Source organism: Megalops cyprinoides, chromosome 14 (assembly GCF_013368585.1).
Source record: "Megalops cyprinoides isolate fMegCyp1 chromosome 14, fMegCyp1.pri, whole genome shotgun sequence".
NCBI lineage: Eukaryota > Metazoa > Chordata > Actinopteri > Elopiformes > Megalopidae > Megalops > Megalops cyprinoides.
In genome coordinates, this window is record NC_050596.1 from 16,945,295 (window position 1) to 16,970,660 (window position 25,366).

The following is a 25,366-nucleotide window of genomic DNA, read 5'->3' on the forward strand; positions in this document are numbered from 1 at the left end:
GATGTATCATCTGCATTTAGGTCTGGTACTGACTTGGTTTATGGCCTTTGATACCTTGCTGAACCAGGCTACCTTGCTTGATACCAGCAAAATCTGTTTCTTGTGTATTTCCCAGCAGTTTCACAAACCACAGCAAAGCAGAGAATAAACAAAATATAAATTTTCTATCGATACCAAACCTGAATCTGGCAATACATGGTCAGATTCTTCAATAATATACCATCACAGTATTATCTGTTTACTAATCATGAATTTCATCATACAGCCAGTGTTGAGTTGACTCTTGGGAAATTTAAGACTTATTGTATCATATGGTTTTCCATACAGTTGCTCAATGTAGTTCTAGTATTTGATTTTCTAGTTACCAGCCTCATTATTGTTAAAGTAAAAGGACTGAATGGACCCATCACTATCACATACAGTATAACCCACTTAATATCACCTCTGTCATGCAGAACAAGTATGTGACATAAAGTACAATGGGATTTTAACAGGACTCTAATATAATCCTATGGTGCAATCACATGAGAAAGCAAAGGACTGTGTAATTGTTGTTATTCATTCATTTTGGAGTTAAAGAAAAATATGTCATTGGATTTTGTGCATGTTTTTATATTATCATAGAGTACTACTCTATATGCAATATTAGTTGGCAATTTACTGCTTGTGTCCAATGATTTCATTAATCACAATATCATCAGTTAACAAAACATAATACAGCTTGTTTCTGCTGAGCTTGTTGTATGTGTACTCACTGCTCAAGGACAACTGAAACATGTAGCCAGTGTAAAGATCAGCAATCCAACCCAAACCTGATGTGCCCTGATGAGAAAAATTGGGTTCAGACTGCTTTTAGACCTATAATTGTGTTATAGCGTTTAGGTTCAAGTTGGGTTGGGCTCAATATTTCTGGATGTCAGGTTTTGAATGCACTGCTGTCTAAAATCTGGGTGAAAATCTGATTTTTTTTTTTTTTATGAATGACATACATACAAAAATATACAAAGGGAATTAATGGTTTTAAAACTACTGAATGTATCAAGCTTGAATGGAGCATCAATTCATTCACTTACTTTAAAGGGAAGAACTTAAGTGCCCTCGATTTTAATGAGAAGGACTACTGTTTTGTTGAACAGTTGACCTTAATTATCCCATTTTTTGTTTACTTTATGTATAGTGCACAGTTTTCCCAACAAGGACATACTGTATTGTATTCATGTGTTAAGCTGTTGAACGTTAAATACTGCGATTTTTTTGTACAGATCTTTATTCACTGAGTACACATAGTATTCACTAAGCGTATACTGTACCGAAAAAGGGGAGGTTTTCATTACATAATTTTGATATATGTAAACTGCTTGGGATTTTGATATTTCATTCTAGATTTCATTGTCAATACCAGTAATTGGTTTGGTAACTACTAGTGTTTTGCCCCCCTGTTAGGTCAGGTTCAGGCTGGGTTGGATAACAGCAGGCCTGGCGCCAGGACAATATACAGAGGAGTGCAATTACAATCCACGGAGAGGCACAAAAGTCACAAATACTATGTAGACATCGGGATATAAGGAGACAACTGGGGATGCACTGAGGTTCGTCTAGGGGTGCAATGCACCCAAAAGCACCCCCATAGTGCTGGGCCTGGGTAACAGATACAGTTACATCTTTGAGTCAGTTCAGGTATTTTGGTTTCATTTCAGGGCAGAGCATACCTTGTGCAGCAAGCATAACTTGGCCTTTTCACTGATCGAGGTAATTTCATTTTGCACACGACAAAGAGCCAAACTTACCATCAATGGAAGCCTAAACAAACCACTTAGCAATAACATATTCCAGGCTAGTTTCAGTATCTGATCCTACCTGGGATGTCTTCACAAGCCACACAAATCAAAAGTAAGCATTAACTAGTTTCACCTTATTCTAAAAAGGTGTGCATTGCTGATTGCTTTGAATTTAGTGGACATGCAGATACTGTATTTAATACACGGTTCTGTGATAGGTTTGCTAACCAGTGATAATTTAGTTGATATTATGCCTTCACAACAACTCTATTTGGCCACACTGTTTTTTTTTTTTGTTTTTTTCAGATAAATATGTTATTATTGTTTTAGTTATTTTAAAACTACACACCTAAAGGGCAAAAAGGCTATACACCTGATTTCTTCCCAGGTATTTTCAAGTTAAACATTAAACATTGAAACACTGAAATAATTATTCCTCAGAGATTAAAATGAGCACAATCTTACGCAGAGAGAAATGGTTTTCCATGGCCATGTTGTTCTTTTACATACAGTCACAGGTTCCTAAGAATGAGGGTGAATAAACAAATCCATATGCCTTTTGGTATTCTCCACTGTCTTTGAACTTGAGAGCCATTGTCCCCCACCCAGGATTTAACTCATTAGTTCAAGACAAACTACTAAATGTAATTGGCTAGGAAGCAGTGGTCAATCCCACACTACAATGGAGTCAATGGACAATATAATACCTAAACTGGATTGATGATTGTCTGGAGGACCTGTGTGTGATCTGTTAATAAACATAAACCATGCAAAAGGTTATCCTTGTGAAAGCATTCAGGCCCCTTTATAACACAGATATGGGTAGCACACACCCTAGCCTAAGGACTTCTGACTAAAGCAGTTAAATTCATTCACATCTTCCTCCCAAAGACTCATCATAGAGCTTACTGCATACACTTCACTTATTGTCTCTGTAATGAATAAACTTTCATTCTCTTTGCTTTGGTGTTGGCAGCATTTGATACCAGCTGCAATGGTCTCTTAGTAGATACTTAGGGCACTAAAAAATAATTTTAGAAAACTATTGACTTTGCTGTGTACATATAAAAGCTACTTCCAAGATATCATATCATAGCACATTTGGACCAAAAGAAGACAGCATGAATGTTTCATTAGAAATGTATGTCCTCTGAGCAGATAGATCAACCCATCCAGCATGGCTATGAGTTGTTTGTGTTTAGGCAACAAAAGAGAGGCTGGAAAACATTGATTAAGTATAGCTAATCTAAGCTATCTCAGTTAATCTATGGATGCTAGTGGAAATATCTGAGCAATGTTTTGCTGTCATTGTTGGTACTGGAGGAGGGTTTCACTTTCCAGGAAGTTTGCATTTCATTGATTAGCTTCAAAAGGCTGAAAGCGCCAATTATGTTGTTTTTGTATTATATTTATCCATCCTTCATACAAACCCATCACAAATTTAATAGCTTTCAAGTAGTTTTCAGCTGCTCTCTTGTTCCCGTTCTTTTATCTTCCTTTCTCGGAGCTGACACAAAACAATTGATTATTATTTTTTTAAGCCTGTAGTTCTTTGATACATCACTTCCAAGTGCCTACTGAAGCATAACATTCCAAAGTGGCCCAGTCTGCAATATCAAATTAAGTGTGAAGTTTTATGATGAATGCATGTGTCATTCTTGTTTGTTTTTCTGCTGGCGTCTTTCATATTAATTCATTATTTTCAGTTTATTTCATTGCGTCATTGCGCATAGTTTTTTTTATGATGAAGTTGAGATTTGAATTACATATTTGCTGACTGTGTATTGGTGACGTGCAAGCTGCACGCCTTGTGTAATGCATTGCAAAACCAGCTGTCTATTTAAAACACTTTAGATATAATACCAACTCACCTTTTTAATGTCCTTTCAAAAACCTGGAACAGGCTTTCAGAAAGTTTGTGGCGATTCTCATGTATTTTACAAAATATAGAATGTTTCACTACTTCTTAATAAATATAGGATTAGTTAGAAATATCAAAACATACTGGCTGTATGTGAGTTGTATTTTAGGGAGACAAATATTTACATTTGTAAAGGAAATGGGGGAAAAATCAACTCATTAAAATTGGGCATTTTAATTATTTATTGATGCCAGCTTATCTGAAATATAACAGATACTTCAATAATTTCTTTATTCCTCATTTTATGCCTCTTTCATAGACTCTCTGGTCATGGATTTTCTGCTTTTGATAAAACATGCTGGAGTATTATTTCACACTTGGCTAATTAATTTCTCCAGCATTTTAGTGGCAATTTCAGCTGTAGTTCCCATACAACTTGCTCAGTAATTACACTCAAACCAAAAAAACTCTTTGAACAATGAACACGATAATTGATTCATCATTTAATATTATCCATTCCAGCTATTTCTTTACTGTGGATAAAACAATACACTTCTGAATTCTGTCCTCCATATTTTGGTTTTGATGTTATTATAGTATATATAACTACTCCTGATCTAATTTACAAATACAGTGAATATAATGAACTTGAATATAAAATACCTCAATTTGCAGTCTTTTTAAATAGATTTTCCTTTTTTAAGCCACATGCATTACACAACTGTAGAACAATTTTGACAGTCATACACTTTTTTGACCAGCCTATGTCAATGTTTAGGAAATTGAGAAGGATCTGAATGCCACAGGTCATGCAATATGAAAGCCCCTGTGCCACCCGGGTAATTGCTTCTGCAACCCCCCATGACCGCTCCACAATTTTTTTGCATGTGCAAAGCGTTCTATGCTGAACAGGCGTCATTGCATGGTCCTGCAATAAAAATCTCCAAATTTGGCTACAAACAATGAAATGGAAATAGACAATGCCTTAAAAGTGTGCTTGGCAACTTCTTTTAAGAAACATACAGTGCACACAGTTCAGTGAGATGGTGAATACAGGACCCAACTAATCACATCCAAGCATGTTTCGTCTTCTTATACAGTGCTATAACTACAGCATGATTGCTTTAACAAATGCCATATGTAATTGCAACGTGATATGCCCTTCAGTAAAACAAAATCATCTAACAAATTCAATGTTGTGTTCCTTTTCCAAATTACTTAATTCTACTACAGCCTATTGGTGTATGGAACAAGTACAACATAGTTGACCGAGTACTTGATTGAGACTCTTATCATCATGCGTTACTTTTAAAATTGTCATGGTAGCTCATCTGTGCTTATTGGACCGGAGGAAAATGACTGAGGAAATAATGCGGATGTCTTCTTTTGAAGAGATGTGTGCTGTGTAGTTATGTAAATAATCTTGCATAGATGATATTTTCAGAAAGTTCTTTCATTAATACATTTTTATTGAGAAAGCTAATAGAATGTATACATTTATCATATACATTTTAATATAAACAGCAACTGTGAGCAATTAGACCAGCAAATGTTTAAGATTGATATAATTTTTCTGTTTGTGTTATTAGCTCTCGACCCTGAGGTTATAGTGCTGCTTATAGTAACTGAAAGGAGGGGGAGACATGGTCCTGGTAAGAAGATAAATGTTCACCACAGACATCGACTGAAATAATGTTTCCTCTGCAAAGTATCAGGGCCTGAACATGTAATATTAAAAGTTGTATGACACCCCAGTCCTAAAAGTTGTAATGAGGTTTTGTATCATCCTGCTGCATAATGTTGGTACCTTATCACATTATCTTAAAGGTTTGCCCATGTAAAAGCCATTTAGTGTGTAGAAGACTTTATGCAAACATCCTAAATGCAGAGTGTTATACAAAATTACTGTGCTATATAGTAGGCTACATGTGATGCCCTATAGAAATATCCAATTCTGATCTTCTCTTATCTATCTTGAACTCTTATGCCAACTCTTACGTCTTCCTTCAGACTCCCCCATCAATGAAATGAATCATGGGTTTATGTGACCCAATTCACAAAACACCATCCTAACCAGTCTCCTTTCCTTTTTCTGATGATTTGATTAGGGATTTATTGGAGTCCACAAATGCTGTCTTAGTCCTGCTTCCTTAAATATATTTGTTTTCTTATCTTTTCACTTCACATGTGGAGGCATTGCTTGATGATTGCATCATCAATGCTTTGCTGAACACAGAAGCTTGTGCAGCTATGTACTACTCAACAGAAGATAGTGATTAATTGACTGTAATGGGACAAGTGGATCCACTTGCATTCCCCTGTCAAAACAATCACCATGATTTCATGTGACATCTGTAGGGTGGAGCATCACCTTTTCAAAGGTGCCTGTGAAGAGGCTTGCACTACAGGTTAGGGCCAGCAAGGAGGAAATAGCTAGGCCTCCTAAGAGGCCAGGCCCACAGGTTGAGCCCTGATAAACATAGTGGAATAAGAAGTCCATCATGGGGAATACCTAATACCCTCTGACACAAAGCTCCCATTAGGATTCCACTTAGGAGATCTCTGAGGACATAGACCAATGGTAGGTGGGGTCAGCTAGAGCGTGGTCCAAAACCCTGTGCCTCCTCCATTCAATTCCCAGAAGAAGCATCGGCAGGAACCCTAAAGGAAGGAAACACATAGAGCAGGATTAAGGGGCAATCATGGGACTTACAGTGAAGTCAGTCTTAACAAGCAAATTTCACACTTTCTTCAAGCATCAATGGGAAAAGCCACAAATGTTAATTGCTATTGCATGTGAAGACTACATTTTCCATTTCCGTCAACATTTTTCATTATGTTCCTTTCATCCATGATTTTTTTTTTCTTTTCATTTCTGGGTAGGCTATCGTGCATTTTATTAATTGCACATGCATTTTCTCCATCATTTTTGAACAAGTGAGACTGAGGGAGATGGAGGTGTGCTTGAAGGAGTATATTAAAATATGTGGCATTTGAATAACTCATCACACTCAGAAAATATGAGTGGAAACAAGCAGTGTGTATTACAAATGCAAATAGATTCCTCTGCCATAATATGTAATCAGTTTAGGTTGTGCTCTATTGAACATACTTAATTAGAATTGTTTCACTGTATTTCATTGCACTGGCTAGCATATAATCACAACACGTAAGTCTTTTGTCCCATAGATCTGCATTCCTATATATCTGGTACTTAGTTTTTGGTTTAAAATAGTGCAATAACCTTGTGCAGTTAAAATGTGACATGCCTAGTGAATAAGGCAGTGTAGCCAACACATTCCAAACTTTTTCTGCATTTATCACAGTTGCACTAAAAGGCACACATGAGATGGAGTTTATATCTATGGACATAATTTTATATGCCAAGTATTCTTACATTTCTCACTAGTTACTTCATTTAAAGGCTAAGTTGGCATCATGTTGATATCAATATGGTGTGTGGAGGAGCTGATTTGTTTTCAAATGTCTGCATACTATCATATTGAGGATACACTATTTGCATATGCCAAAAACTGGGCTGTGGTTGAATGCTAAAGGAGTTTTTAGCAATCTTTTTTTTTCCCTTTTCCCCATTTCTCATTTTTTTTTTTTGGAATCATAAATGTACATCACCTGTCACCGCAACAACTGCTGTACTCATGCAGGAACATTTGGCATGGTGAATGAAATCAGCCAATACACTCATACACCAACAAAAGACTATTTTGCACTGACGTCATCTGAGTATCTGTAAGAAGATGAGTAATAGGATGCCTGAGAGCAGCAAAACAAGTAACCCTTGCTGATCTACCCAGCCCATATCTCCATCATAACAAATCAATTTCCCACCTCCTGGTCATTGTCAGCTGATGACATGGCTGGAATGGAGCCTAGGCTGTAGACCACAGCTTGTAATAAAGGTGCCTGCCATAAAGAGTCACTCAGGAACCCTCTTTGTGGAGTTCTCAACCAAAATCTGTCATGCTGTGGATTTTTCAATATTGCGTATGCAATATTAAACTTGGCACCACTTCAAGCAAATCTGGATAAACAGTATAAATGTCATTACCACTTCAGAGACAAGGAAGAAAGGTAAGGCTGGATTCATCAAGGACAGAAGCTGGGGATTTGGTTGCATTATTATCTGTAGGGCTGTTCCTCAAGGACTACTTGTGGTTATGTCACCCAGTAAATTTCCTCTGAGTGCTCACTGCAGCAGCTCACAAAGAACTTTAATTGGAGATGACTGAATATTGTTAATTCATACATTGGTGCACAATAAGTCTAATCACCTGTTTCAATCCCTAGTCAACTTCTAAAATATTCAGTGCCTGTCTTAATGGATTGCTTACCTGCCTGTTGTTGCCAAATGTAAAAGACCTGCAAACATGTTAATATTTTAGTTTTAAAAGAACAGGGTAGGATCGTATGGGCTAAATGCTTTCTATTAACTTTAATAAATCTATTAACTTTCTAACTATATCACAAAAAAACCTAAACACTGACTGGATCAAAGACATATCAGTCTGTGTATGATGGTCTCCTGTTCACAGCAGACACATTTTGATCAATGTCAGAGGGGGGGAAACATTGCAAACAGATGGTTTTACAAGTATTTTCCTGGATGCAGAGGAGGTGACTGTGCCACCATATTATGATCCTACAAGTGCTTTGTCCTTGAAATAAAACACAGTAACATAATTGCATTTACATGGTCGTAAGCTCTGTAATAGTTTAAATCATAATTTTTGAATCAATACAATGCTTACCATTTTTCAGTGATATAAATGGCTTACATGTCCCTTATCCCGTCACTGTGACACATTTTGACATTGTCCTGTGTCACAACTTTAATATGACTCCAAGATTGTGTCTGCATTACCTGTTCACCAGAAGTTACAACTTAAATACAATTTACGTAGAAACAGTAGCAGATAACTGCTTCGATTAACCATATTTTAAAATGATGGAAGATGCAGGTACTGTCTTGTAGGTCATGACAATGCCATTTTGAATTCACCTAGAATGACCAGATCACTGCTGTCAGGTTTGTGTGTACATATAAATGAACTCAAGCATGTAACTAAGGAAGAGAGAAAATGGAGTCTAACAGGAGTCAAATCCAGTGAGAGGGCTTATAATGTTTAATGTGGGCACCAAATTTTTAGCTCCAGTGGTCCTGGAGTCTATAGGGTTTCATGGCTCCAGGCTAGAAATGATGAAGCAATCACTCTGCACCACTCTGTATACTTCATTCTATTGTTTTGAATTATTTCATTATTGTTTTGTTCCATGTTTGTGCATCTATGAAAAGATGCACAGCATGTTTGAAAAGAAATGGAAGAAAGTGCACTTTACTGCTAAAACTTCACAAGAGTGGCATAGAGAAACCAATTATCATATTAACACAGTTGGGGTTGCTTTTCAGCAAAGTTCCATAGTTACTGTGGGCTCGTGCTTTTACCCACTGAGTTTTCCTCCAGTGTTGTTTGATTAATATGCCTACTGCCATAATCAGGTGGATTGTCGTAGTACACACAATACTTGGGTGGACATTCACCCTAAGTCAAAGTAAAACCTAGTCTAGTGAGAGGTTGCTATTTTCTTCTCAATGCCCCCTCTTTGCTTATCTCAAGAGATTTGTGTTAGGACAGGGATATAAAGTTATCTAACTGGCTAACTGTCTAACTAGCTGTCAGATACTATGCATTTTGATCTAATTGAACTCTGTCTCGCATGCACAAGCTTATGTTGCCATGACAGCTAGTGCTCCACTGTGTGTGACGCTCATTGTGCAGCATAAACTGGTCACGTTTTTGACTAAAATTACTTTACAGCTAGTTAATGTTAGCTTCTTTCCAAGCTGGGTACATGCTAGGATGCCAGTCAGTGGAATGGGGGTTGAGAAACAAGCCTCACAGGGCTTGTTGGGAATGCTGTGATTACTATATATACATATCAGTGATGGCCATACTGATGCAAACACCTTATTTGGAATATTACCATACCCATGGGAGGGAATTACTCAAGAATAGTGTGTGCATGTAAATGTAAGTCATTGTGCTGCTCCTGGACCTCTCTCATGAATAAATTTGCTTATTCTGCTATGAATTGTACTTAGGTATATTAGCCTTATTCATGCTAAAAACAGCCAAGGTGAAAATACAGGAGAAAGAATTTGTTTATCACAACATCCAGCCCTCACCACACCCACAGCTAATTATCACATGTGACCATTCAGTAGCACTGTTGGCTTTGTGCTGGTTTGCACTGGGATTATGCGTAACACTATCTCTATCTATTCACAGTTCCACACCCCAAAACTGTTTCATGCCCGCTTGTGCCTAGCACATGGTCTCTGCATCAATTTTGTCTAATTAGGGTCCAAAGTGAAAATTTGCATTACACACTGTGTGCCTGTGCCATCCTGCTGAGGGAGTTTAGCCCCCAGAAGGACCTATTACAGCGCAGGTCATCTATCTCCAGATTGTGAAGATGAGTAAGAGAGGTTTCAGAAATTCCAAAGATCTCACAACATTCATTTTAATGTTTAATTGTACATTCCCACTGGCAGCATCTCAGATGTCCACATCCTAGTAGTTTGCACGCACATTTATTTAGCATGTAACACATTAATATGCATGCGCATTTACTGGATAGCATAATCAGTGGTATCAGGATGGTCATTACCGCCGTCATGACAAAAAGTATACACATAATTTCAAATCACAAACTGGAAACAGGCAAGGGAGGGATCACGTAATGAGGTCAGTATGGTTCATCCCATAACCAATCAAAATGCAGATCATTAATCTTTAGTTATACCACCCACCACCATTATCTACACTGCAATTACATCATTAACAGCCCAAGATCCTGGATGACTGCCCTAACAAACCACACAATGGGTTAAAGACTAAGCATGCATGCCATCATTTAAGGCATGTATTAACTCACAAGTAGATCTATTAAGTTAAATGAGTACGCAAGTCCATGTAAAACTGTAACTTCTGAGCTGTAACCGGAGATCTACTTCCATTATAGGTTATGATAATTGGAAACCTGACCCCATTATTCAGATTTTACTGGTGCAATGCTAGTGAAATACCATTCTCAATGTTTCTGCAAGTGTTTAAGATATCACAAACCTGTGGCAGCATGTGTAAAAATGTGCTGGTTTGGTCAAAAAAACGTTGCCAAATTCTTCTTTTTTTTTTTCCCCTTAATGTATTTATTAAATCATGTTTCACTATAATGTATTGATGAATGCACGTTGGATATTTATTTACTGGGAGAAATGTGGTTTTGCTGATATTCAGGTGGCAGATGGTTTAAATTAAGGATGCACTGTGCTGTCAGGGATTCAAGGATTCAATGTGATGTAATACATTTCCTTTCATATTTAATGTTGTTATCCAAAACAGTAATGAGCCTCATAATGTATTCACCGTCCTGTAAGAGCAATCAATTTTGAGGAACATTCAGCATTCAAACTTCAACATTCAAATATATGTACCTGATTAGTCTTATCATTACATCTTGCTCTGTTAATGAGCAAAGGAGAATTCAGATAAATGTATAAACTCTATAGCAGAATGATCAAAATGGATATCGTTAATGAATGAAAAATCTAGCACAGGCCTTTTTTGACTATAACGTAATCTGATTAATGTATTGAAGTATTTAGGTGGTCGTACTGAGTAATTTAGACAAAACTACTAAAGTTGCATAATCCGCTTCCTCCCATTTTATCAGACAGCCTCAACAATGAAATTAACAATATTTTTGTTTATTTTACAAAAGTGTATTTCTCAATGAGGCCAACCATAAATCAATTTAATCCAGACAAGTAGTGATTTGTTTGCTTTTTATGCAGTTGAATAAATGATCATAAATATTCATAAAGTTACCAAATTATGTATTAAACAGTCAGGCATATGGACAGACAGTCACATCTTCAACTGACTCCAAGTGCCACTTAAAAAAAAACACAAACAAGACACTCAACATGCAGCCAAAACACATAGGCAGGTAGTGAGTTACATACCACTTACCACTCTTCTCTCCCAAGACTACTCAAATAAGCCCCGGTGCCCCTGCTCATCCACTCAGCTAAACGAGTGGAGAAGCAGGAGCTGCTCCCAAGTTCAACTCAATGAGGCACAGGTGCTTCTCATTAGCAGTTTGTGTACCCATGGGCCCGCGTCCTTCCTCACTTAAAAATAAGCTCCCACCTCTTTACACGTGTTCTTTCGGAGTTTTGCAGTGAACACCTCATAGTTGCACTTTGCAGGTGATTTTTAAGTTTCTGCATTCTGTTTGTGCGTTGTTGCACGTTGGTGCATTTGTTTTGAACAATACGAATGCACTATGCTCGCTCTTTGGTGGTGATCCCCCCATGTTGCACACAGCAAGTTCTCTGAATTTGCATTAGGACGTCTGGCAGGTCTTGAAAACCTGACATACAATACCAAGCATCATTAACAGAACAACAAATGGAATAAACCGCTACCATAAAATATGCAAAGCTGCAACTTGACGTGAAACAATACCGAGAGCATACCTCTCACTCAAATACCATAGCTGGCTAATGTTGCAGTAATAGTAATCAGTTTGCTATGCCACATGCTGTTTTTGCTGTCTTCCTTGACCTTGCTATCCTTCAGGTATGGTGTACACCACAAGATGATCTGGGAAAAAGTTGCAATGTCAGGTTTTCTCATGTGTCATGCTTGAAAGCTGCAGCCAAACGTTAAGTTAATTCTGATGGAAACCTGTGTGACAAGACTGTCCATCATTCAGCCACGAGCTACAAATACAGTCTAGTGCAATCCTTTCCACTTGTCCAGGAGCTAGACAAATAGCCTTCTCTGACATGCTTTTGATGACCTGGTACTGACATACTGAAAGAAATAAACATATTGGGTCAAGTAATGCCAAAAAAGGAAAAAAAAATAAATACAAAAAGTCTTAAGAGAAGCCCTTATATAGATTGTACAGAATAACATTATATAAATGCCAGTTCAACATTTTGAGAATTTCTGTGCAAATACTTTGGTAAATGGGACATACCTCATTGATAAAAAGCTTTATTACCAGGTAATCTGAGGAGTAATCTATGGAGAGTTTTCTCATGGGCCTAAGTATTGCATACCCACAAAGTCACACATCTTGTGACTATACATTTGCCATTGCTCGGATGACATCTGGCGATACAAAAATACTCATTTGCAAGAAGATGAATTTTATGGGGAAATTGTGAATGGATGTGACTTTCTTATAAATGAAGAGTGAATCAGTTGTCTTGGTTTAAAGAATCTCAATAATGATGATTTATCCTTGACTATGTATGTCACAACTGAATAATTTATGCATCACACTTGGGCTGCAACATTCCTATAGATATAGTATGTTGCATTCCTCCAATTAGACTGCCATGTAGACTATAATATAGTCCTCCAATTAGAGCATTTGCAAGAAGCTTCTGCTTCATGGCATTAAAACCAGCCTTGGTACAGCATTGGTAATAGATTTTGGAAGCTGGTCAGTGATTTTTAGAGTTTACAATGTTTCCACTAATTTCTTAAGAAGTTCATTTTCAGACAAGTACCATAGGCGACATAAACTAAGGATTATAGAATTATTCTCAAGCACATCATAAGATGTCTTATTCACTGAATTACAATCTAATATAACAGATTAGGTGTAAAATTAGCATAACGTGGCAATTATACCTGGAGCAGATTTAACTTCAGCGCAGCAGGAAATAACTGCCAGCAACAAGGTACTTTCAAAGCAAATAAAAGTTTTAGTGGCTCCTCACTTTTGGTTTCTGGAGCAATTTTGTATGCATAAATGGCCCTTTCAAAATTGAATTTGTTTTATCTTTATGCTTCTTTCTGTTGCAGGAGCGGCAAACTTTCATTAAGTATATGCAGGTTCCAGATATATGTTTAAATCTAAAGTTAACACCTGGGGTGGAAGTAGGAGTTGTGATAACAACAGAAAAATTCCCTTCCAGCAAAATGTAAGGGATCTTAGATGTAACCACAGAAGTTTCATGATGCAGTTTTCACATGTTTCTTGAATATGCATATTTAATTTGGGGAAGAACACAAATTGAGTGAGATCACAAACACATGTGGTAAGAAGTTATTAAGCAATTATTTGACTTGCTATTTGACTTGTCTCAATGGATCAGAGCATCTGTCAAATTAATGAATTTAAATGTAATATTTCAGCACATATTTATACTAAATATTTATCAAAGACTAGTATTTGTTTTGCACCTTTGCATTAATGTGATTACTTACAGTTAGAATGTTGTTACTTACAAAATAATGTTGGGTTGCTTCTGATATTTTATCAGCCGCATATTTTAAAATATATTCATTATGTGAATATGCAGCTACATATCCTTGAGTTTTTACCACATCAGCCAGACAATAAATGTATCATCAAATTTTTGTACAATAATATAAATATAAACTTAGACATTGAATAATATTCAGCTTTTAACACACAAAAATGAACATAAAATTATAATTGATAACACAGCATGCTTAATTTAATGAAAACAGTAAATGCAGGTCAAATGTAGTATAACTAAATAATGATGTATAACAGATATATAAAATGTTTTCTCAGGAATTTCCAATTTGATTATTATGCATGAGCAAATCATGCCAATTATTGTGATGTTTAATCATTTAGGTACATGTGCATGTGTGTGGAGGCCAGTCCTTCTGGGTGCCAACACATCATTGGTAAACAACTGTATAATTGGTAAACCTGAAGCCTAATGGAGAAAGATTGTTATGAACTGACCTACTGATTCAGGTTTTGTTGCACACTAATGAGCTACCATCTGTCTGGTACAGACTTTCATTCAAAGTCACAGCTTTTAATGGCTGAGTTAATATTGTTGTTTTATAGCATGAGAATGATTATATCTACCAATGTGATGCAAGTCACCACAGATAAAGTTTATGATATGGATTGATTTTGGTTTTAGACTTTTGTCAACCTGGAACATTAGTAGAATTCCATTTGAAGGTTGTGTAAACTGAGATATGTTCATAATTACTGCATTACTAATTGCAGTATTATGTAACTTATTTGCAAATATATGACTATATACTGATTAGTAGCATTGTATACATTGCCCAGTTATAGTGTTGAAAACATAATGATGAAACACCTTGAATAACCAATGCTGTCTTGTGTATTGTGAGATACCCTGATTCAACTAAAACAATTAGAATGGTACTTGATATACTGTATTTTGCACAGACTCAATGAACTTCAAAAGTGCCCATAACTAAATGTGATTTAAACAGTAGTAACTGAATAAGGAATTAGCCATTGCAAACTCTATACTGACAGGATTTTGTTAAAACAAAATACTTAAGAGATGACAAGGTATATACTATGATTGCTAAAATATTACATCTGTGAAAAATAAAAATAGATGATCTGAATAACTACAAAATAGGTCTTTTTTTAACAAAAAAAGGTGAAATGTTGTAATACAAGATCAAAAAGTGAATGCCTTTCCTAAAATGGACCAGCAACCTTGGGCAATCAATAGTGATACTCAGTGTGAGAACAGTTTCGTGAGTTACATACTGGATTTAAGAATAGTCGTAAAGGAAGTATGGAGATTCAGTGTGTCAAAAATAACTGCTGTTCTCAGATAAAACTTTGGTTTAACTCAGATGAACTTAAAAATGGCAGACTGTAGGAGAAAATGGCATTTTATCAAGGTAACAGCACTTGGTTTATTACAGCATGTGCTTTAATAAAATGCTTTTCTTTTAAGTTGCTTGACTTTGACATATCTTTCAAATAATTTCATTAGAAAGCCGATAAATGCACAATAATTGCTTGATATCTGTTATGCACTCCTAGTGTATCACAGAGCTAGGTCTGGCAGAAGAGAACCCACGCTGTGCATCCTGGGAAGAGCCAGAAGATGTGGTGTAACCCACATCAGATGAACTTTTTTTGGTTTGTTTCTGCAATGAATAATTATGTTTGTTGGTATCTCTACAAATGTGAATATACCCAATGGATTGCGTGGGAGTCCGCTCCTAGGCTTAGATGTCTGATATACATCTTCTCACACTTCCCAGAATCTCAGAAGCCCATATTCATTATCCCTGAACAATATCTCCCTTTACACTAAGGGGCTGAAAGAAATAGATATTTCACAGAAATTAATCTTTTACGAAACCCCCAAGAGGCTGCAGAAATGTAATTATACAATCTGAAGTAGTCTTGATATGATAGCTTGAGTCAAGTGCTGTCTCAGCTTTGAGCTGTAATTTCAAATGCTGTTTAATTTAGGAAAGAAACTAGAATTTAATGCTGAAAAAAGTAATCTGTAGGATACACAACATACTCCTGAATGTATAATTAAAAATGGCTGTCTGAATTATAGGAGTGTTTCTATGTGTCAACAAACTTCTATGCGGCTGTGACCATGACAATTTAGAGAATAATAAGTGTAGACAAAGATTCTCTAGAGATAACAAACTTTCTTGCATTAAACAATACAATTTACAAAAGGATTTGGTGTATGTATTTAGATAAGTATTTTTTTTTCCATGGTTGAGGCCATATACAAAGGCAAACACCAGAGATGTAGTGGTTGAAATATAGACTGTAACATCACTGGAGGCATTGTGAAACTATCTACACATGGTGTATTATCCAACATGCATCATGCGGGTTGTAATGAGTCGGATCTGTTGTTATGGGTAAAAAATACTAAGAGCAGCTTTTAGCTAAGGTTTTAAATTTTGAAAGAGAAACATGTGGGGTATCAGTCTCTTCACCAAGAATGTATTGTCAGCTCCTTGATTAAACGATGTAGGTAAAATTCCACACTAACAGAAAATGTGCATTCATATTGTGACCCAATGATTGGCCTGCCAGCAGGGAAGGGTGAGATGTGTGATAATTTTAACAGAGCACAACAGCAGAAGTGGTTCCACCTTGAGTTCATTGGGTAGATGCTGGGAAGACACTGCCCCTCAATCCTAGCTCCTGTGGCGAAGCTGGCCAACCCTTCTTATAAAAATGAGCAGAACAGAAGAGCAAATATTTAAAAATAATTTATTTTAAAAACCAACAAACAAAAGAACCAGCCTGAACAAACAGTCAACAGAAACAACATAAACCTCTTTCCCCCCAGTGACAAACCTGTATTTAATAGGCATTTAATTAGACAGGTGTGGCTCATTAACCAATAGGCTGGTTCACACAGACAAATTATCACATGGGAATTAAATTAACCTGTATAGAGTGGAATTGACCAATGAGCTCAGTTATTTACATGGTTGGAAATGGAAGACAACAATCCTTAGACATTCAACAAATGAGAATTGACCAAACAGATTTGGGGGAAAGGTGAAGGTTCTCTTTCACAGCTCCCTTTGTTGTGTTACAGTATTTAGGGCCATATGCATAAGACTACAGGCCTAGTGAACACAGAAACTTGAAATTTTCACTTATTGATTTATCTTTTATTCAGTGAAAAATGTAAGCTAACAGTATGATGGTTTCAAAGCCTGCATTTGCTCTCATATATTTACAGCAACCTGAAATCATGAGGGAGGAGATCTATTATATTTGGATGTGAGATAAAATGCCAGGGGTCATATTAATTGCACATTCATTTTTCTTACTCATGCTGAAAAAAAGATAAACAGATATTTAATGTATGCTAGCGTCAGATATGTTTTATGCATGTATTCAGTGACATTTTAATATAAGTTAATCATTACTTTATGAGCCAACCTGTAGCCCAGCTATGATAATACCTGGAATTATTGAAATAATATGAATAATTGGCTTAAGCGGATCTTTGTTAGGAAATCCTATCAGTTCTGGCACACTGAAAAACAGTCTGCACTATGTAGTCTGCTGATGTACACACTGATGATTGTATCATGTCATTTTGTTTATTTTATTTTGTTTTATTTATTTATTTTTTGAGAGGATTAACTTAATGTGTCATTAACCTGAGAGTCAGTGAAACTTCCCCCCTGTTTTTGTATTATACTCTGTTTTCCCATATACATGAAAATGACTCACCATTTGTTGCAATATCTTTTATGCACTTCCGTTTAATTCTGGGTGGACTTTGTACATTTAATAAAGGTGCAACCAGTATGTCAAAGCTTCTCTTCCTTCTGCTCTAATTTTAAGTCGTGTTGCCCTGCCCTAATAACTCTAGAAGAAGATTAAGCTGTGACACTGTTGCTATTTATCACTGACATCCTGTCATCTCCCAAATCTGGGTCAGTATCAGTCACCCTCCACTGACATTTTTGACAGAACCCCCTCCTTGTGTTTAGCAGTCATGAATAATTTGATGCAGCTGAACTCAATTTTTTTGTGCTCACTTTGTATGTTTTTTTTTTTTTTTTTTAGAAAACAAAATGATGGAGACCAAGAGGTTATCTATATGAACAATGAACATGAAGAAATAAAATGCATTTTCTTGTTATAAGACTTTTTCCACCTGCTTCTCAATAAAAGATGCTTAAGTACTCATTTGAAAAAGTCACATGACAGTTGCAGGTTGAACTCGACCCTCTACATAGTCCCTGTGATCTTTCTGCATACATATGTCAGCTTTGACCTTCTTTTAATTTCATGGACAAAAACTAGGTCATGTGTACCTCACTCTCACGCCAGGTCTGAATCTCAGATCTCATAGTTCTGCCCAATGCAGAATTGTGGATATGGAAATGCACTTAGTTGACTAGTAGGTTGCAGGTTCAAATTCTGCTTGGGGTTCTTTGTTGTGGCTCCTGTAAGCAAGGTACTTAATTACTTAATTCGAATTGCCCAAGTAAATATCCAGCTGAATAAGTGGCCAGTTAGTAAAGCTACATTAGTTTCCCTGGATAAGGTTTTCTACTAAACAATTTGATTGTATGGATTCCATGCTGTTTCATACAATGAAACAAAGGCATGGTCTACGAAATTGAGTTCCCCAAAACTGCTTAGAGTAACTAATGTTTCTTAAGCAAAGACTGAATTATTTACATGAAGGTTTTACTATTTCAAAATGAATGTATTTTCAGTATGTGGATTTCAAAGGATGTCATCCATCCACATGTTTCTTAAGCAAAGACTGAATTATTTACATGAAGGTTTTACTATTTCAAAATGAATGTATTTTCAGTATGTGGATTTCAAAGGATGTCATCCATCCACATAGCAGCTAAATATTTCAGGACAATTCTTAATTAATTGAGGGTTTTCTGATATGGCTTTCCATGCATCCTTCATAAACACTAGTGGCAGTCAATTCAAAATTCCATTACCTTATTCAATGCTCTTAGTCACAACAGAGTAATAGTATTAGTTATACATTGTGAATTACTGTGAAATAAGCATATTTTGTTTTTGAGCCACTTAGGCTACATTCAGTGTACAATCCACTTTGTCTTTAACAAAGTAATGAAGTCTTGTCTTACTTTTCTCTGTGATCAAAGAAAATCATAAGATTTGCAATCACTGATATGATTAATAAATGTCATATATAATCACAGGTTCCACAATCAAATTCAAGGACAATGTGTCTTGTATATAAAGTGAATAAAGACTCATTTATACATCTCAGACTATCTTCTCCTTATCCCATTTTTAAAGTTCCAATCTACCATGGTTCAATGATGTCATACAATTTATCATACATTTCTTGCTTCTTACAGAAGTGACTGAATTAGCTCATGTCAAGGGGTGATTCAGAACAGCACCAGTAATGATGATTGCCTTGAAAAAGAAACTCAGTTCACTTTTAAATGAAAAAATACATCTCTGCCTATAGTACCTATGAAAAGTGAAAGCCTGTACTGGTGACAAGGCTAGTTGGCTAGACCTCAGCAGAAAGTATTAGGTAATTGCTTTTGAATATAAAACAGCTAAGCTGAATGAGTGGTGGTGTGGCTGTGTGTAATGATCTATGAGCTGCCCTGTACCTGGAAGATTTCGGGTTTGATTCCAAACAGTAGTAATCCCTTCATACCCTTAAGCAAGGTAAGTCACCCTGGAAAGCATGTCTGAAAAGCATTTAAGTAATACAAATGTAATAAATGTAATTAGTGCTAGTACAGCTAAGAGCTGTCCCAATATTGCTAGCAGAAAAAAAGAACAAATGAGTAGTAACTTGCCCTGGAGAAATGTTTGAAGGAGTAAAAGAGAATTGTTTTAATAAGCACAGATAATTTACTGCATACAGATAAATTATTTTTACATGCTGCTCTGGCCCCATTAGCTAGCTACTCTCAGCTATATTTACTCTGTATACTGTATCTGAGACATCTAGTGGCTACTCCAAGCTGTAATGCTTAGCCTGCTGTTAAGATGAGCACCTTGCCAACAGAGCCACTTTGAAGTATAATACATTACAGTTTAAGCCTTATGTTTGAGCAACATCTCATCATCTATTTGGTAGTCCATTTTTATGCTTTTTCTCGTCATGCAACCCTATTTAGAACTGACAGTTGTTCGTTTGGCTTGTCACTGCAATGTCCTCTACACTCATGCAGGAGCACAGAAGTAAAATGAATGCAATCTTCTGATACACATGCAATGATACACTGATACGCTCGCACAAACAAACTGGTCCGGACTAGGGACCATGCCTCTTGCGATCAGCGACCAGGTGATTCTGCCAGTTCTTGTATGGGATGCTACGGCACACAGATGCCTTCATTAAATTCCTTAACACTCAATTTTAAATTGATTTCATATCATTTAATATAAAGAATTCAACAATACATTCAATTATCATAAGTTTTTATATGCTTGGCTTGTATGCACAAGCTTCTATGCATTCAGTTGCTTTCAGGGTGTTCATTATATACACTATAACTGTGCAAATAATATTCTTTTTTTAAATATTGGATATTGACATTTGTAACATTTTAAACAGAAATATTAAAAATACTAAGAAAGAACTGTCTTTATTACTATTATTACTTTATTTACTATTACCTTTATTATAATTATTACTGTTATTTATTAAATATATGCTCAGTTACCATATTATAAAGTTGCAAGTGTCTTGCAATTGGATTCTGCAATGAGCACAAGTGTCAGTAATGGAATTCTGTGAGAATGTGTGTCAGCCACCATGCTCTTAGGGATGTGTCATTTTCCAGGGTGACCTAAATTTATTTAGAGTGTATACCTTTGTACCTCCTATTTTAATAGATACACTCATGGCTAACTTGAATCTCAGTAGCAAAAGCTAAAATCTAGTTTGTGAGATCTGCAGAAATAGTACTCAGTGCTGGGAACCCTGAAGTAGCCTATGTGCAGCATATCTGTTAAACAAGTTAACTAGCTAATATCTTGATGCCAGGGTTATGAAGTGGCAAGCAAGTGTGAAGTATATTAGAGGGCATATTATTTTTTTCTGAAATGGGTACACTTGCCTCCACACCAAAGGATATATTTTCCTCTCCAGTGCATTACCACCCACATGTGATTTCCACAGATTTCCTGTATCCTCAGAACTGGATGTACATCATATAGCTCGCTCTATCTCCCAAAGTCCTAGTTACACATGAATTCAACAGAGACCAGACCTTGTTTATAACACACTGGAATGACTACACACCAAAAGGACTGTATCTCAAAGAACCATTGTTGTCAGAGCTAATGTGTGTTGGCTGTGTGTTGGCCGCTTTCCCTGACACATTTCATTTATGTGCACAATGTTTTTGACTTGGGTAATGACAGAAGTGCGTGTTTGACTCCCAGTTCCCAGTCATCTGTTAATGTGTTGATTCCTCCCACATAGGGTGAAGTGCTGGATGAGCAACACAGTCAAGTAGGAAGCGCTTGGGAATCACGACGCACGATCCTTGGAACCTCATACTCTGAAAGCAGACTCTTTCATCTGCAAAGACTATATAATTGTACATAAGCCCAGTTGTGAAATGAAGGCAATTCATATGGCCAAACTGAGGTACAAAATCATTCCAATCATGCCTCATTTTACACTCAACCACAACCACTCAAAGGCGACCTTGGCTTGTTCTCTGAAATCTATTTCATTATTGTAGCTGAAAATGTATAGCTAACTGGAATCTAAGATGATCTGTAGGTTTTCTCAGAAAAAAAAAAAAAAAAAAAACATGAACATGGACCACTCGGAAAGTGTTTTCTTAGGGTTTTCTAATCAGCCTGGCAAGGGACATTGATTTAGTGAGTTGGATTGGTACATCCAATCACTTGCCCTGGGTTTGATATCTTATGGAATCACTCTGGGTGCTTTTCATACTTTCTAAATCACAACTCCTAAAACAAAAAATGAGCATCTACATCCCAACACCAATGTGTCCGCCATGCGGTGTTCTCCAGGCAGGCTTTTATATTGTTTCCCATCGTAATGACTACTAGGACACATGAGTAGATGTAATAATACAGATGGCTTCTCCCCAAAGGCAATCTCATGTTAGTCCTCTGTGAGAGCGAGGGGGGTGCTGCCATTATTTTTTATGATGATATCCAAAGTCCAATTTACGTCTGCATAATGTTCCAGTACAGATTGCAAACAGAATCTAGTGGCAGCAGGGATCTCCATCTTTATGACTGCTCCTCTCATTTCATGAATTGGTGAATATGCCCAGATCAGATGCGGGACAACTGGCTCCCATGTGCCCGGTGTTAACTCGTGCTGTCCAGCATCCACCGACTCTCTAACCAAGAGACACCTAAGGCACAGCACTTCAGGACTCCTCTTCATTCACTGTGGAGATTCGTGGAACAGTTTTCCAAACAGGAACTCACCCGCTGGAGGTCTTGTGTTTGTTTTATATCTCACAGTGGGTTTATGGGACTGATCGCTACACATGATTTATGGGCTGGACGTCCCTGTACGCAGGCTGCTGTTCAACACTCATTAGTGATGTAGTCAAAGCATCACAGCAATGAAGAAAAGTGTCACTGCATTTGTTCTGCTGTGAATCACTCATCTATTGGATCTATTTCTTCTTAAGGTTCTTCAAAGAGTATGTCAGTTGGTGTCAGTTCAAAGCTGAACACACCTTTTGTCAAGCTCTGGAATAACAATTACAATAACTACCAGATGCATTTGGTAGTTATTTGTGTTGTAATACATTTAACTGGATTCTGCCAAGGTTAAAAGCCAAACAAAAATGTGTGGTTCCATCTTCTGATTAAACCAATATATGGTGCATATACCAATATCCACTATATCCCTTATTATATAAATAAGTGCCAACAATGAGTTATTTTAATTAATTTATTCATTTTTAAGAAAACCCCCTTTATGCTCACAAAATCTGCATCCAGATCCTACTGCTGATTTTTATTTTAATGTCCACATCTGCACATCCTCTCAGCTGGTCGTAAACCATTTTGTAGCAGGTGTTTTGACTTAAAAAGTCCCCTCTTTAACCCTTAAAGACTGGTCATGGTAATAGTGGAATCATTTTTTCAAATGGAAAAATTGAGTGTTGCTGATCAAGAGACCACCTCACAATTTAACACTGCTTCACCTTGCCACGCCGCCTCAGTGCAAAGCAAAAAGCACTTACAGTTTAAAGTATCAAAGACTGGGGGAGGCTGTGATGAGCCGGTTGCTGTAGCAACCGGCTGAAGAGCTCAGGTAGGCCCTGATATATTGTTCCCCAGGAGGGAATGAAAAAAATGACAGCCATTAGATAACTGAAGTCTCACAGTTCAGTTGCTTTATCGTTTCTGAGACTTTCACTGGCCATTGCTCGTTGGCTCCAGCGTCCACATCATGACAAATTTGTCTGGCTGCCGTATCAGTGGAAATGTACTGTCTTAAATTAATCTGCAGCAGTAAATGCCCTTGTAGTTGAAAACCCCTGTGCTCTCTAGTTCAGTGTTTGCGAAAGCAGCGATATCAGATGGCCTGGAATGCTTCTGACTAAATTTAGAAACAGATTCTCAGTGGACCACAGGCAGTACCCATAAAGCATTTTTGTAATGTAATTTGATATGATGCACCAATGGAATACTTCCTGGAAGAAGCTGCATAAATTAGATGTTTTGTTATGTCATATTAGCAGTCTGTAGTGTCAAAGCAGAGCTATTGAGTACCCTAGTATTCTAATATCATATAAGAATGGGTTCAATTGGGAAAGGTTACTTTGTTTTATGTTTCAGGCAAAATTTGTTCATATGTGAAATATAATTTGTAACATAATGCAAAGGTAATAATATTGCAAAGACAATTGGAGCTTTTCTGTAAAAATGGTCAGTTTTTAAAAGTTTTATTTAGCATGAATATTTACCTTGACCTTGAAATGAATTATGAGGATCTATGGAAAGAGAACTTTATGTATTTGAGCTATAGGGAAAGATTCATTAAACATTCAGCAAGTCAGTCCCCCTCATTTAGACCCTGATTTAGAAATGATTGGTGCTGCAAATCAGACTCAGTCCCACATTACTATAGGTGACTTGTGTGTTGACAAACTTAAAGACGACATAATTACAACATACAAACACAAGGCACATGGTACTTAATTGTTAAAACTGTTTTGTGTCACATAATAACTCTTTTGTAACACCTACAACATGTATCTTCACAGTAGTACCTGTGTAGGTAGTGGTAAATTCATGGGTATTAAGAATACTTGAAGTGCTATGAAGTGGGACCCCAGACCCCAGGGTTTTGCTTCCTCTCAGAACTGTTTGTGTGTTTTTAAGCAACCTAAATCACAGCCACAGGAGGCCACATTTCCAAAGCCACAGTGGAATGTGCTTCCCAAATCTGGTCAACCAGCCATCTTTACTATCTCCCGCTTTGCCCCTGCAACCATAACCCTCACTCTCTTAGACTTATTATGTGGAATTATAAAGGCAGATATTCTACTGCCGTTGTCCTTCCAGATGCAGAGAATCTCAGTCGACTGACCTCAAACAAAATGCCACTTGCCCCCAGCAGGTGGGTAAACAGGTAATATCCCCCCAACACAGACATTTGAAGATTGCCTCATGCAAATGCCATGTTCCCCTCTTCCCCTGGGCTTCCATTACACAGCTCAAAGATGGGCATGTTGGTCAGAATAGGCAATGAGCTTTAAAAATGTATTACACAGCCTGTCAAAGTTGGGCATGCCCCTAAGTATGCTGTCTGAAATGGAATATCTGGGCTCCAGTGCAATGGCCTCTGAGCATACAAGATATTTCTCCCTTGGATAGTGATGGATATGTGGCTAGCTCTAATGCTATAAAATTGAAACGCTCTTCTACAAATCTTGTTACCATTCCTTGTACTATTGCTCTTTGCACATCCCTTGGGTTGAGTTACTTGAAATCTGCAGCAGTGATCTCATTGAAATTTCAGCCATATATTGGGAATATATTGTAACTTATATTCATCATTTTAAATATGCTAATTTGCAAGTCATTTTTTTTTTCCAATTACTAAACCTCATGGTTTAGCAATGCATATTTGTTTACCAGGAATGTAATATTTGTCATCAAAGGTGGTAACTCTTGCAAAAATTTCCCCATCCCCGATTTACAAGAATGCAAGATTCTGTGAAGGACATCAAAATCTTAACGAAATACAAGTGAAATGTTGACTCTTTATCAATGTGTAATATTATTTTCAAATTTATAATGTTCCTCCACTCTCTCATGCTCGTGGATTTGCCAACTGCACATTTGGCTAGAATTCAATCCTCTGACACGCTCA